The sequence below is a fragment of the Equus quagga genome, chromosome 5 (genome assembly GCF_021613505.1).
Source record: "Equus quagga isolate Etosha38 chromosome 5, UCLA_HA_Equagga_1.0, whole genome shotgun sequence".
Lineage (NCBI taxonomy): Eukaryota > Metazoa > Chordata > Mammalia > Perissodactyla > Equidae > Equus > Equus quagga.
In genome coordinates, this window is record NC_060271.1 from 64559807 (window position 1) to 64575551 (window position 15745).

Consider the following 15745-nt stretch of genomic DNA (forward strand, 5'->3'; position numbering starts at 1 on the left):
GGGCTGCTCCATCTCCTCTCAGACCCTCAACCCTTTCCTCCAAGTAACAACCCCACCCCCGTCTTCCGTCCCTCTGAAAAGTGTACACAGAGTTGAAGATTCAGGGTCTTGCTACTCTGATACTGAGCTCTGTGGCCTTGGGGAAAATCCTCTCTTTTCTGAGTCTTCTTTCCTCATCTATAAAAGGAGGGCAGAGGAGTAAATCGTGGTCTTTAAGTTTCTCTTTCTCCTTCTTTTTAACCATAGAACCAGAGTTTTAAGCACCGTCACATGGAGAAACACACACACAAAAGAATAAAAGCTGGCCTTCTCTGGTTAAGCTAGGGCAGAGGGGGCCTGAGCCCAGTCTGTGGGCTCCCAGCCTGAGTGACCCCTGCGGTTCCTTCTCTCTAATGGCCAGAGCACGGTCTGGAGCCCCAAAAGCCCTGGCAGAGACCTCACTGGCACCCGTTCCCAGGGCTTCCAGGACTGACACGTCGGCCGAGTGCAGCTGTGCAGAACGTGGACAAGCCGTGGACATTTGCCATGTTTCCTTAGCTGCCCTCCTGACTCGGCCTCGTGTGCTGGCCCAGCCTGTGTTTCATTCTGTGCATATCCACCTATTCAAACACACATTGATTGAGTGCCCACTCTGTGCCAGGCACTGAGCCAGGCTCCCCGGATGCTGAAGTGAATAAGGCAGAGTGATTCCTGCTCTTGCCTCACGGGGTTTATTAGAGTGAGGGCCCAGACCAGCCAACAGCCAGTTACCATACCACGTGACCACTGCAGTGACCAGGGACATGCAGGGGGTAACGTGAACCCATGGTGGGAACCAAGCCCAGGCTCAGGAGAGCAGAAGGGTTCTTGGAGAAGTCTAAACTGAGACTGAAAATAAAGAGGTGCTAGCTGAATGAAGGGGAGAAGGGAGAAAATTGTTCCAGGCAGTGGGAACAGCATGTGCAAAGGCTTAGAGGTGAGAAAGTGCTTGTCTGTTAGATTTACCAACAAACTCAACTGGCTAAAATCCTTAGGTCCAGGTTGGGCTAATTTCAGGGCTGGGATCTCCATTTTACCATTGAGGAGACTGGGACCTGGAGAGTTTCAGTGGCTTGATGTATATGACTTTTACGACACAGATGACATGAGGATGAGCCAGGATCTAACCAAGGATCAAGGCTCCCATCAGTGCTGCTTCCTAAGGTATTCTACGGCCAGAACAGACCCTGGAAGCTTGGCAGTGGCCCTGTGCTCTTGTGCTGAAGGTGCCGTGGTCCGGGCCTGAAGGACATCATTTCACACCGGGCGCTTGATTTGGTGGTCTGGCTGGGATGGTAGAGCCCTGGGGCTGTAGGGTCCAGGGGAGCGGACAGGTGAGGAGGGAGAGCCAATGTCAGGCCTCTGTGTGAGTCTGTTAAGGACTATTTATGGCCGAGGGTGGAAAGTGCCTCTCCTGGGCACAAAGTGCCCATTACCGCCCACCAACTTAGCACATTCAGAACTGCCTTGCTCTGTCTCCTCTGGGGCCTGAGCTGTCTTCAGCAGAATAGTCAAGTTCTCTTAAGAAAAAAAAAAAAAGAGTCTATAAGCCTCTGGCCTGGGCACTAAGTCAGGAGGAAAAACACCTCCGGCCAAACACCCAGCAGGAGGGACACAATGATCCATCCTCCTGGTGGAGGCAATTGGGTGAGCTTGGGCACAACTTCCACCTGTCCTGTTCTAGGCAACTTGCCCCAGTGCGTGCTTTTCCACCAGGGCTGGGAAAGCAGCCCAGATGGCCAGCAGAGGGGCCCACGCCCATTCCTGGGCCCATTCCGCTGGCTTCTCACTGGCCACAGGCCTTCTGTGGAGAATGGCTGTAGCCATTTGACCCTCTGTCCATCCTTGTCGCCTTTCCGCTCTTTTGGGTCCAGACATTGAACACAAGGGGGCGCCAGACAGCCACCCAAACACAGACAAGACCTGGAGCAGTCCAGCTTTGTCCCCATTTTCCAGAACTTAAGCTGTCACGTCATCCACCGAGGTTGAGGTGTTTGTGCTAGGACCTCTATGTCCAGAAGTGAGATTTCCTACAGGTGGGGGTCTCCACTCTATAAAAGTAGCAGGTTTAAAAAAAACCAAACACAATCTTTGGGTGTCATAAATTGGGTATTGTGCCTTAAAAAAAAAATCTACCCTGTTTCTCCATTCCAGCTGTGTGGGCTATTGTCCTAAACCTTCCTGAAGGATCGAGCAGGCTCCTTAGAAACCCATATCCTCAGGAGCCCTCCGACAGGTTATTTACTAGATCCACCAGCATCCGTGTGAAGAAAAGATGTCTTCATACTTCTGGCTCCTAAACTGAGAATCTCTGGTGCTTTATTTTATTTTACTGGCTTCTCAGTGACTGTGTATTACTGTGCAAAGAGCGTTGGGCCAGATTCCTGCGTTGACTCTGCCTGTTTTTAATTTTACCATTTGAGAAAGTTGGGTTTTTTATTTCAACCTTAGTGTTTTCATCTGTTAAATGGAGCTAAACAAAACTTCTTGTTGGGTCTGCTGCTGACCTCTAATAACTGCTGTAAGAAGATGGGGCATGAGGATGGAGAAGTATTTGGTTAGCTGAAAATGCTGATAGAAGTGTCAAGTTTTTCTAATTTTTAATGTTCACGTGGTTGAATGTAATGGCCCACACTTGGCCCTAGGACTGGGGCGGTGGTTCTCCAACTTGAGCGTGCATCAGAATCTCTTGGGGGGCTTGTTAAAACACAGGCTGTTGAGCCCACTGCCCTGGGTGTCTGAATCAGTGGGTCTGGGATGGAGCCAAGAATCTGTGTTTTTGAGAAGTTTCCAGATGGTGCTGATGCTACTAGTCTGGCGCCACATTGAGAACCATTGGTTTAAGCTGGGCAATGGCCAGTAAGAAAATTTAAGAGGGGGCTGGCCCTGTGGCCGAGTGGTTAAGTCCATGTGCTCCGCTGTGGTGGCCCAGGGTTTCACCGGTTTGGATCCTGGGCGCGGTCATGGCACTTCTCGTCAGGCCACTTTGAGGTGGCCTCCCACATGACACAACTAGAAGGACATACAACTAAGAATATACAACTATGTACCGGGGGGATTTGGGGAGATAAAGCAGGAAAAAAAAAAAAAAGATTGGCAACAGTTGTTAGCTCAGGTGCCGATCTTTAAAAAAAAAAAAAGAAAGAAAATTTAAGAGAATAACTAACTACTTGTACACCTACTCCAGCCCCACCTTCTTCCAAGAATAATGTTCTTACCATTTGTATATTACAGTAATCATTTCTTTTTATCTCAACACACATACACCAAGTCCCTACCACGAGTCAGGTACGAAGCACTGAGGATACCACCTTGAGCAAGACAAGAAACCTCAAGGAATGAAAATCTGAGGGGATGCAACCAGCTAAATGGGGAATCAGCATGTTAAGGGAGAAATTTCCTGAAAGGGGTAAGTCCACATGCCAGGAGAGCCCATAAGTGGCCAAAGGAAGTTGCAGGGAGGAATGACTAGGAGGTAACCAGGTAAAGAAGTTTCCACAGGAAAAAAATCTACATACAAGGTCTCGGTGCTCTCAAGAAATTGAAAGACCTTTACCGTGGCTGTAGGACAGGCAGCAAAGAGAGTTTGGAAACAGCCTGTGGCTGCAGGTGGAGATGGCCCCTATGGTTTGAGGTTTGGAGCTGAGTCCCTGTAACGGAAGGACTTTTGTCCTTCCTGTGTCCGGTGTGGGGGAGTTGACTCCTTTGGGTGAGTCACCACCAAACACTCAGAGGTGGTGCAGCCTTCCTTCCTGCACTGGGGAGGTCTGGGCTGCCCACAGTGCTGACCACCTTTCCATGTGGCTATGGCTTGGATGGGCTTTAAGGCCGGAAGCCAGACATGAGTGGGAGCCCCTGGTCGGGCTGGGGAGAAGGTATGAACCAGAAAGAAGTTTGAAGCTTCCTAAGCAAAGGCCCTTTGTATGGTCTGGAGGGTCATGGGCGGGGAGTGGTGGGTGTGGAGGAGGAAGACAAGACTGCTTGGCTGGACACAACAGGGTCTGAGTGTGAATGTCCTCAGACAGGGAAATGCCAACTGTCCTGGGGCCAGAGAGGACTTATTCTTCTGTAAGGGGATTTGGAGCTCTCCGGGACTGTAGGTGAAGGCTGCTGTCCAGAACTGTACTCTTTGGAAAAGTGACCATTTGGGGAGGTCTTAGGACTTTCTTTGGTAATTTCTTCCTCCACTACAGGGCACTGAGGATAGGGATGGTAGAAGGGAAAGGGAGGGGCTCATTGCCTCACACCCTTATTTCATGCACCAATACCCCAACCCTCAAGATGTGGGAATAATTTTCCTGTGCCCCCACAGTCCTTTGCTCAAGTCTCTGTCGTAGCACTGATGCGTTGAACAGTAACTTTATCTGTTTAGATTATTTTACAAGTTCTCCTCGAGGGCAGTGGCCCTGTCTTTGTCTACCTAGCACCTGCCACAAAAGTTTAATTAATGCTTCAGTAAATCCATGCGGCAAAAAAATGCTTTACAAAGGTGAGGGCCTGTTGCGATGGTTGTTGAGTGGACTCCCCACCGCAGGACCAAGTCCCGTACTTGGATGCTTTCCTCTTTTACCTTCTGTCTGATTCCTTATGCCTCTGCCCAGTCCTCAAGTGACAATGGTTCAATGTGTTGTTCTGGGGATATTTCCATTTAACTCCCTGGGGTTTTGCTTTAGCGCCAAAGAGTGTCAAGGTGAGACTCTGGGCCTTGGCAGGACCATTGTGGGAGGTGGAGCGGCTGCTTTGGGATGCCCTTTAAATCATGCCATGCCTAGTCCCCCTCCATGAAGGAATGGCCTTACCAGTGCTAACCAGTCTCTGTCATTCTCAGCCTGGTGGTGTTGCCCTCCCCAGCATGCTCACTTGCAGGCCTGTGATCTTCCACTGTAACCTCCCAGCTGCTCCCCTTGGCTTGGTGCCTTTCTGGAATAAAGGCCAGGGCCTCTGCCTCAAACCACTCTAAAGAAAATGTTCCACATCATGGAAACTCAGTGTTCCAACCTCTTATTTCACCTTCCACCCCAAGTCTGCATACTGGATTCCTCCAGCATCCATGAGGTTGTGGGTTATCTGGGCACATGAGGCCCTTGGACTAGGACAGAGGGGCTGGCATGCTGAGAAGCGGCATTCTGCATCTGGCTTTTCCCTCAACTGGCTGCGTGACCTTGGTATCTCTGTGCCTTGCGCATCCCCTCCTGAGGGTACTTAGAGAAGAGAGATAGCAGTGAGGCCAACCTGCTGCGTATACTTCTTCATTTCTCATTGACCCCTCATCTTCTGCCTGTTCTGGACCCGTACTCCATAAATTACCCTCCCATTTCTTTTATATTATTTACCTCTCCCTTTCTACTATCTCCTTCCCCCGGACATACAAATACAATTAAATCCATCTAGGCTGCCTCTCCAGCCCCTGTCCACATAATGAAAGAAAGAAACAAAACCAAAAGAACAAAAACAGAAAAAAAAACCCCAAAACATAAACCCCCCTTGACTATGAAACTTTATCTTTCTATTATTTTCAATCAGATTTCTCAAAAAGCAGTCACGCTTGCCGCTCCAATTTATTTTTTAAGATTTTATTTTTCCTTTTTCTCCCAACGACCCTGGGTGCGTAGTTGTGTATTTTTAGTTGTGGGTCCTTCTAGTTGTGGTATGTGGGATGCTGCCTCAGCATGGCTTGATGAGCGGTGCTATGTCTGCGCCCAGGATCTGAACCGGCGAAACCCTGGGCCACCAAAGCAGAGTGAGCGAACTTAACCATTTGGCCACGGGGCCAGCCGCATGCTTCTATTTTTGTCATTTGCTCCCTTCCTCTTCAGTGGTCCCCTCACTATATGCCTCAGGCTTAGCGTGTGCTCAAAGCCTGGGTGCCCGATGGATATGGCTGGTGGGGGATGCTGTGTCCTCCCTCTAGAAGAGGTTTCCATGACAATGCTGTCTCCTGCTTCCTTATACCTTCAGACACGCTTGTTGTTTCTCTTTAATGGGCCTCTCTTCCCTCATTTGTCTCATTGTATCTATTTTTTTCCAGACTTCTCTTAAATCCCAGTGCTGCACTCAATCTACATGGTCATTCTTGGTGATCCCACCCACTTTTATTGTTTTACCTGCTACCCGTGTGCTGATGGCATCATGGGCATCCCAGCTATCTCCAGTCCAGATTTTTCCTCTCACTTTTATATTCAACTTCCTATCAGAAATCTCCTCTTTGCCCATAAAGAGGCTCCTGCTCTAGTGTTGTCTTGGTTGGTAATGTCACCAGCTGCCATGCAAGCATAGAGCCTGCCCCTCAGCTTCATCTCATGCCACCTTCCACCACACCCTCCACACTGTTCCCTCGCTGGCCTTCTGCATGACCTTAGAGCTATCAGTGCATCCTCCTGCTTAGAGGCATTTGTACATGCAGTTCCCTCTGCCTGGGACTCTTGTCTTCTCTTCTTATCTAGGTAACTCTACCAATCCTATATAGTTCAACACAAAGTCACTTCCTCCAGGTGGCTTTGCTTTATCCTACAGAGTAGGTTAGGGCCTCTGTTTAGATGTTCTCAGCATCCTCAGCCTTTCTTACATAGCTTTCATTCAAATCTTAATTATACGTTTATTTGCATGATTATAAGTATGAGTGGTGACTGTCTTCCCCCACCAGACCGAAAGCTCCATGAGGGCAGGACCACATCTGTTCTATTCATTACTAAATTATACTAGGTGTTCAACAAACATATGTGACATGAATTAACTTATGGCCTTTAGCTTCTTTCATTTTCTCCATATGGACTACTCACCAAACCATGGCATTTTTGCCTCCTAGATATTTAGTTAACCAGGACCTTCCTAGCCATCTCTAGCATTCACACATCCTTGAGCTCATCTCTGCATTCAACATATATTTATTGAGCAATTACCACGTGCCAAGCATTTTACTAGAACTGATTACATAACATTCGCCTCTGCTTTCATGCAGCTTCCAGTCTAGGAATAGGTAGCTACTTAAAAAGTAAATACACAGGGCTGGCCTGGTGGTGTAGTGGTTGAATTTGCATGCTCCACTTTGGCAGCCTCGGGTTTGCAGGTTCGGATCCTGGGCGCGGACCTACACACTGCTCATCAAACCATGCTGTGGCAGCATCCCACATAAAATAGAGGAAGATGGGCACAGATGTTAACTCAGGGCCAATCTTCCTCAAGCAAAAAGAGGAGGACTGGCAACGGATGTTAGCTCAGGGCCAATCTTCCTCACACACACACACAAAAGTAAAGACACAAATAAATGTGTAATTGTTGCTTGGATAAGTGCTAAGAAGGACACACAGGGTGTGGTATTAAAGAATAATGAGGTGAAGGATGAGAGATGGAATTAGTTCCTGGTGACCAAAGAAAATCTACATAAGGTATAATCTGAAAGGAAGGTGAGTACCGGTTAACTAGTCAGCTGGTCTCTGCATCCGGTGTTGCACATGCAACCCTTTGCTGGAGAGCAGCACATCCCAAACTCAAGTCTGACCACGTCCCTCCCATGTTGAAGAAACCTTCCAGGGCACAACACCATATCCTACATGATGAGGTCCAAGGCACAAAATCTGAAGGACAATGTCCACGTGAGCTGACCCTGGCTTACCTCTGCAGCCTCGCTTCCTACCTGAGTCTTGAGTCTCATGACCCAGCAACACAGAATGGCTTGCTGTTCTTTAGTAGTATCCAAACCCTCCCCTGTGTCCTTGTTCATGCTGTCCTCCCTGCCTGGAATGCCCTTTCCTTACCAACTCCTGAAGGATTCGTACTCATACCTTGGGTCCGTTCAGGAAGCCACCTCCTACAGGAAGTCTTCTGTGCCTTTCCTGCCTGCTGTCTCTAGTCCTTTCTTTTAAACACGCCAGGGCATAATTTCTACCACCACATGTAGCAGAATATGTGTCTATTTATATTGGCTGTATCCTGCTGCACAGATTGTGTGTTCCTTGAGGGATGATGTGGCTTCTTTATCTGTGAAACCCTAATATCTAGTAGTATAATGCTTGGTGGTCAGCAGTTACCTAACAAATGCTGGTTGAATTAATTATTGGAAGGAAGGAGGGAAGGAAAGAAGGAAGAACGAAAGGAGGGAAGGAAGGAAAGAAGGGAGGAAGGAAGAGAGGGAGGGAGGGAGGAAAGAAAGCAAGTGCAAAACAAGCTTAGTGAAGCCCACACATTCTTTGCCTTAAGCAGAAATCTGTCTTCCAAAGACATAAACTCTTAGACATGAATTGTTTAAAAAAGGAGGTCCAGATATCACAGCTCAGGACGAGAGGGTTGCCCTTCTGCAGGAGCCATGGGATGAGTGCAGAGGCCTTCCTGTGGTTTTTACATCAAAGCTTCGACGTCAATATTAAATGTGTGAGCACTCATGGGCTCACCCTTTGCGAGGAGCAGGTGGTTCACATGCTGCCTCGTTGGTTCTGCAGGAGCACTCTGAGATGAGCACTACTGTCGCCATTTTACACCCATGAGGAGACTCTCACCGCCGTGGGTCTTTGGATTCTGAGTTGAGAAGCCTTTTCCTTCTAACCCTGGCTGTAGAGGCTCTATAGAGAATGATGAAGGCGGACCTACACAGATCGGCCCTCACAGGACTGACAGCTCTGGGGAGATTCCAGCGTGCCTGGAGGGGAAGAACAAAAGCTCCCCCTCCTGCAAACATGGACATCCAAGACTCAGAGGCCCACTTGAGGAGAAGTTTCTGACTCAGCTGCCGGGCAGTACTGCCCCACTGTGTCTGCCAGGGTCCAGTCAGTGAGAAAGAAACTTGATCCCCAGTTCTCACTGCCAAGGAGCTCGGCACTGTGTTCTGTGTTCAAGACCAAGGACACAACCAAGCCAGTCCTGGAATCCTGCTTCCTCAGACCTCCTCTGGCGTTAAGTAGCATATCAGTCAGGGTCCAGTCAGAAAACAGAAACCTGTTCCTAGGTATTTCAACAGAGGGGCTTTAACGTAGGGACTTGCCTATCTGGGCGTTGGAGGACTGTCAGAGCACAAAGAAGATTGAGGTAACCCTGAGCTAGTAGGCGCAGGAAGAAGCCACTGCTCCTAGGGCGGGGGAAGCAAAGGGAAGAGGTTGGAGTTATCTGAACCTTGACACTTGGAGGAGGGGCCCATGGAGCTTGGGCTGGGGCCTCTTAGGTGATGGCACCTCCTGGCTGCTGCTGGTACGTGAGGGGCACATGAGGCCAGTTCCGGGAGAGCTGGAATCTGGATCATCTGCTGCTGCTGAAGCAATGTTGACATGAACCCCATGAGACAAGAGGAAGCCCCTCTACCATCGTGCAGCCTTCTCCCACCTACCAGGTGGCTCATTTATCAGTCCCTCGTAGAAGTGCAAACAAATAAGCAGCTTTTAAATCTGGCCTCCTGCCCTGATGAGTGGGTGATGCTCATTGATTCATCTGTTTTCATCCACTGAAGTTGTATAGGGTGGAGGTTAGGAAAGCAGGCTCTGGAGACAGGCTGCTTGTATTCAAACCCCTGCTCCACCTCTGACTGACCTATGGCCTTGCCATGAACTTCACCTCTCTCTGGCTCTTCTCCTTGTGTGATCTATGCATGCATAGCACTCAGTAGGCACTCCACAAACCTTCTCTATTACTACCTTGACTATCACGCTTCCATGCCAGGCACTGCTCCATGCTCTGGGATATACGGGGATCAAGACAGATGGGTCTCCGCTCTCTTGGAGTTTATAGTTTTATGGGAATGGTTTCAATTTAATGAACTTATTTCTCAGCAAGTGACAAAGCTCTCCCACCTCATCTGCCCCTCTTCTTGCCTGGATTCTTTTCTGCTCTTGCTCTTTCAAAATCTTTAGTGATGAGTAAAGGGAGGAATTCTGGAATGTCCTGAGGGGCAGGAAATAATCCCAGCTCCTTCTTTCCCCTCCTGGAGCCCCTGTCTAGGTGGTTATTCATTGATTCCTGGACCTGTTCTTGTTGATTAGGATGCATTTTAATATAGCCCAAGAGGAGCCTGGGTTGTGAGGCCATGAGGACAAACTCCAGCTCCCAGCCTCCTATACTCTGAAGTCTTGGCAAATACGAGGATTTCCTAGAGGCCCTTGGAACAATAGGATAAGAAGGCTGGCTTCCTTGGATGCACTTGCTTTAGATCAGCCCAGAGGGTGGCAGAGTTTGGCACTATTCTTTCATTACCAACAGGGCGAGAGGGCTGGTAGGGCGGAGGGAGAGAGACCAAGAGTGGATAAACAGATTTCCCCTGGATTAGCCTCCAGCCAGGAAAGAACCAAACTTGGCTGGTAGTTTACCAATGTTGGATTTAAAAGACGAAGAAAGAGGGGAAAGAGGAAGGGAGCAAGGGCTATTTTCAGTGTTCAACCCCTTGCCCACGAGTCAATGCTTGGGAATAACACTGACAGCCGGTGCGGACATGGTGAGAAGTACTTATTCTTGAGCTGGGCTGAGCACTCTAAATGCATCTTTTCATTTAGTTCTCATGTCAGCCTTTGGAGGTAGATAGCACGTTATCCCCGTTTTACAGATGAGGAGATGAGGAGGCGAGACTGCGTGTGACCTGCCCAGGGCTGCATCATTACAAAGGGCAGGCTGGACTAAAGCTGCTGGCTCCCAGGCACTGCTCAGGCCCTGTCCACCGGCACCGGCCCTGGCAGCACGTGGTTATTCCAGGACGGTCAGACCCTTCCCTGAGAGCGTCTTCATGTCACGTCACCTGCCAAGCATGGGTACTTTCCAAAACCCACTTCCAAAGCCTCTCCAGGTTTTCATTTTGTTGGGGTCTAATTTTCCCTTTTCTATGATTTCTTTAGTCAGAGAAGGAAGCTAATTCTCTTATATTTGGCACCACTCTTCCTTGTTGGTTTGCTCTCCTGCACTCTCTTTATTTCCAACTATCCCCACCTGCTTTCTGTCCCATCTTCCCTGCTCCTGGTATTTATTCCTCCGTCCTCAGTCTCTTCCAACCACCTTGCTTTCTCTTAACTCCATCCTCTGCTGATGGCCCCAACTCCTCCCCTTCCCTGACCCCGCCCGTCCCCTCCATTCCCCGTAAAGACAGCAGATGCTCCCGCCACTCTTTCCCACTCCCGCCACTCTTTCCCACTCCTTCACCCTGAGTTTCCCTTCTCTCTCCCTCCCCTCCTGCTCTTCGGACCATCCCCCCTCTCTGCGTCGTCTTGATTGCCTGCATGACTGCTCAGGTTCTTTATCCCATCTTCCCCTCAAAGGCATTCGCAGCTCGGCTGTTATTCTTGTATTAGCATTGAACCCATTAAAGCTAATTTGTTTGCCCTAATCTCCATTTATTTTTCCCTAGTTGATATTAGATTTCCCTTTCTATTGCTCCAGCATGATTTTCTCTTTGTCTTCCTAATGGTCTACCCCCTCTCTCTTCCTCTATTAATCTGGTTGGCTTCACTGTGTGGTTTCAAGGCCTTTCTCCGCCTCCCCCAGCCCTTAGATTAACTCTGTCACCTCCCTCCTAGGAAGGGCCCCAGAGCGAGGATTTCCAGGGATGCAGCTGCTGCAAATGTTAAGACCTCTAAGCTCCCGGAAGAAAAGTCCTGCAGGACTTGAGGCCCTGCCTCATCCTGAAGCTAGGCTGGATGCCTCGGGAACACAGGGGCTGGAGAGCTGGAGGCAAGTGGGAAAATTTGGGCTGTTCTGAGTCCTGAAGGGTCACGAAGACCAAGGGTTCCCTGGCTAGATTCCCCTTTGGGGCTGGCTCAAAGATTTCTGGAGGCCTCTGCAAACCTTCTCAGATGGATAAATGGTATCAGAAGGCCGAATAGTGAAGGGGCACTTTCCCCCGTGACTAAGATTGGGCACTGTTTCTCCTCCATCCCTGTTTCCCAAACTGGAGACACACTCCCTCCTGTTCCCGAAGAGGTGAAGCCTCCTGTCTGTGGGTGTGGCGTTGGGGATGGCTAAGCCTCACTGCCCACTCTGGCCTTCACGTCCCCAAGGACAGAAGCCTCCCTGGACCAGCTCTCTGGAACCTTCACCATCCCTCACCTTCTCCCACACTGACTGCCCCCATCCACAGCCCTCCACCTGAGTCTCATTATTGGCCTTTCTTGGGGCGAATGCTCTGCCTTCCCCCTAGATGCCTTGCGGGGAAGCACACCAAGCAGTGTTTCCGGCCTGGGCCACACAGCTCCTGCCCTGGCTGCACACTAGCATCGTCTGAGGCCTTCAGAAACTTCGCTCCTCTGCTCAGTTCAGCCAGAATCTCTTGGTATGCTGTTCCTGAATCTGTATAGTTTTAAAAAAGCTCCTCTGGCGATTGTCCAGAGTTTATGTCTGCTCAGTAGATGGTCAATAAATATTTACTGAAAGCATTAATTAATTGATTAAACATGAACTTCCACTTGGAGGCTGCAAAAGGAACTTCCCCGTGCTGGCTGGAGGTTTCCTAGAGGTCACTCTTCTCGGCTCTTTTCCCCTGAGCTTCCTAGGTGCCTCCAGACTCCTGGCATTACACAGCTGGGGCTGCAGTAGACGGGGCAGGGCCTCTGCACCTGGGAGAGAGTGGAGGTGAGCGAGGCAGGTATGACAGCACCAGTGGACACGTGCTCAGAAGCCCAGTGTCTGCACAGGTCACCGTGCTGTACCTCTGGGGTCACAGGCCTGTGGATATTAATGTTGCTTTTTAAAAAATGGGTCTGTATTAAAGCAATTTTCAGTTCATTAGATTTCAATTCAATGAGCACCCACTCTATGTCTAATAATATTCCAGGCCCTGTGAATGTGGGGAGATGGATTCTAAGCAGAAGACACAGTCCTTGCCCTTGAGAAACTTGCAAGTTAATAACTCCTGACATGTTATAGAACCTTCAAGTTTCTAAATCCATTCACAAGTACTATCTCCTTCGATTCTTTCCACAACCCTGTGGAATACCTATGGTGCATGTGTGTGTGTGTGTGTGTATCCGTGTGTGTGGGTGTGTGTGGTGGGGATGAGGGTGGATCATAAATAATCCGTGTTCCAATGACATACGCTATAACGTCCGCTAGGTTCTCTAGCTCAAAGTTATAACCTTATAAATGTGGGTTTTGTGGACACTGATTTAAAAATTATCCAGAGATAAGTAGGGGAGGAAACAGAGAGCCATCCAGGAGGGCCCCTGGAGGGGAAGGGATAACATGAAGGTAGGGAAAGGGGAGGACAGGAAGGAAACAGCAGCTGACGGTGGGCTAACCACGTGAGTGACTGAGAGGCCAGGGCTTGAGGGCCTGGTGAATAACAGTGAAATCACAGGAATAGAGAAGAGGGGAATCCTGCCTCACCCAGAGGGTTGAAGTCAATGACCTCTAAGAGTCTAACTGGGTTCTGTTCTTCTGAAATCTTAACTAAAGTGAGAGGTGACTGACTAGCTCAGCAAGGAGGTGGCTGGAATGGGTGGGCTTTGGCCTGAATTTGAGGCACAATTAGAAAGGGGTGTGTGTGTGTGTCTCTGTGTCTCTTTGTGTCTATAGGCGTGTGTGCACGTCTGGGCGTATCTGTGTGTGTGTGACTGTGCATGTGTGTGTGAGGTGCAGAACCCTCAGGGCTGGGGACAGAGAAGGCAGGAGCGGGGCCCGGCCATCTTGAGGAGCGAAACAGGTAGGAAGAAATGAAGAAGAACCGCTTTTTTGAGTCTGACACATGGAGCAAAATCTGTGACAAAACTGCATATCTACGGTTTCTACACCTGTCAACAGTCGGTTCCCCAGAACCTGGCACCATAGCAAGATGGATTAGACACGCTAAAAGCCACACTCACTGCTGCATAAGGAAACTGGAATGGATGGAGGGGAACAGACGAAGCCTGTAGGTGGCGGTTTCAGGGGAGGAAACACAAGCTGCCGAGAACTGGGAGACCTGGGTTCTGCCCTCTCTGTGACCTGCCTGTCTGTGCCTCAGTTTCTTGATCTGGCTTGAGAGGAGATGATCTTTACTGTCCTCCGGGTCCTAATAGCAACAACTCTGGGACTGCCCTCAGGCCTGGGAACAGAGGCCAGAGACCCTCTGAAGAGTGTGCAGAGAAAGCTCTGTGGGCGGACCTTGTACAGCTTCCCCTGAGGCCACCCGTAAGAAGATGAGGGAAAGCACACAGAATGGGCCCCCCGGGCCGCTGCATGCCCTGCCCAACGGCAGAGTGAGAGGCTCTGGCTAACAGACTATTGAGGTAGACGTGAGGTATCCTATAGAGTGCCAGAGTTGTAGGGCAATTCTGAGAGGGTCCCTGGTCAGGAAGCGGAGGCCACCTGTCTAATGTCACAAAACTCATGTTTTCTGATCTAAGTCCCTGCTCATTCCACATCCCAGGAGTCTCTTTGGGATCACAGCGCATCTCGGCTGGGGCCATCTTGGCAGACCGTGAAGGAGGAAGATGACGGGGATTGGGCAGAATGTGCTCGAACCAAGACATGCCCTGACAGATTTGCAGCCCTCTTACCAGCTTGTTTTCTTGTCATTTTACCTTCTTATGTAGTAGAGCCAGACGTGAGGTTCTCTTCTGCGGGTTCTGTGTTTGAGAAGCAGAGTCCCCTCCTTTCTGGGGGCACTGGGGTGGGCATAACAGGAAAGGCTCTGGAGAATGAATATTGGCTTCTCCTCCTCTCTGTGTCAGTCCCAAACCAGGGCTTCTATAGCTGGTGTCACTTAGACCCAAAGCAGCTGAGAATCGAATCAGGGCTGGGTCGGGGTCTGAGCTAGACCAAGAACGTACAACGCTCAGATTGTTATGGGTTGAATTATGTCCCCTCCAAACTCGTAGGTGGGAGTCCTAGCCCCCGGGACCTCAGCATGTGACCTTATTTGGACATAGAGTCTTTGCAGGTGATCAAGTGAAGGTGAGGTCATTAGGGTGGGCTCTGATCCTTATAAAAGGATACGTGGGTCATTATAAAAAGGGGAAATTTGGACACAGAGAGAGACAAAGGGAGAATGCCGTGTGAAGATTGGAATTATGTTGCCACAAGCCAAGGAACACCCAGAATGGCCAGCACACCACCAGAGGCTAGGGGAGAGGCCTGGAAAACAGATCCTCCCTCACAGCCCTCAGAAGGAGCCAACCAGCCAACACCTTGATCTCGGACTTGCAGCTGCCAGAACTGTGAGACAATACGTTTCTGTTGTTTAAGACCCCAGTTTGTGGTAGTTTGTTATGGCACCTCTAGCCAACTAATGCATAGATCAACAGGGTTCTAACTCTGAATTGGACACAGCAGCCTCGGAGAAATCCCCTTGGGCTACTCGCCTGGGATATCTGTGTACCCCTCCAGCTTCCCGTCCAAGTGACTCTTCAGTATAAGTCAGGCTCAGTCAGTCAGGCAGAGAGCAAACACTTTCGAAAATGGAACCCTCTTTAAGTACATCTACTTTTCCTGGCATCACTGTGCTCCCTACGGAGCCGCCATCGTGATCTCCATTCCTGATCTTTCCATCCTGTGGCAAATTCTTATTTAATGCAAGAGTGTTAACAGCACAGCACAGCAAAGCCTCTGTGTAGGTGTCTATCACTCTTGCCCAGCTAGGCTGGGTTTCCTTCGAGTCCACCAGGACTTCCAGGCTTCTCCTCCTTTCAAGAACTTTCTGGATCCAGTCTAAAGGTTGGTATGAACTCACCTAATATTTGCAGAGCCCTTTCAAAGTGCTGTCAGGTAAGTGATTCTTAAATTCAATTCAAATCGACAAATATCAATTGGGCCTTAGTTGCATCCGGGATAGGTTTTCTCAGCAACTTTG

The 15745-nt window shown here is 49.5% G+C and overlaps 1 protein-coding gene across 6 annotated transcripts in view; it reads right to left on the reverse strand.

The window, feature by feature from the left end:
- The window catches only part of PAX8 (paired box 8), a 63467-nt gene that overhangs the window by 31094 nt on the left and 16628 nt on the right, over window positions 1–15745 (reverse strand). The gene's annotated exons all lie outside the window — the stretch shown is intronic.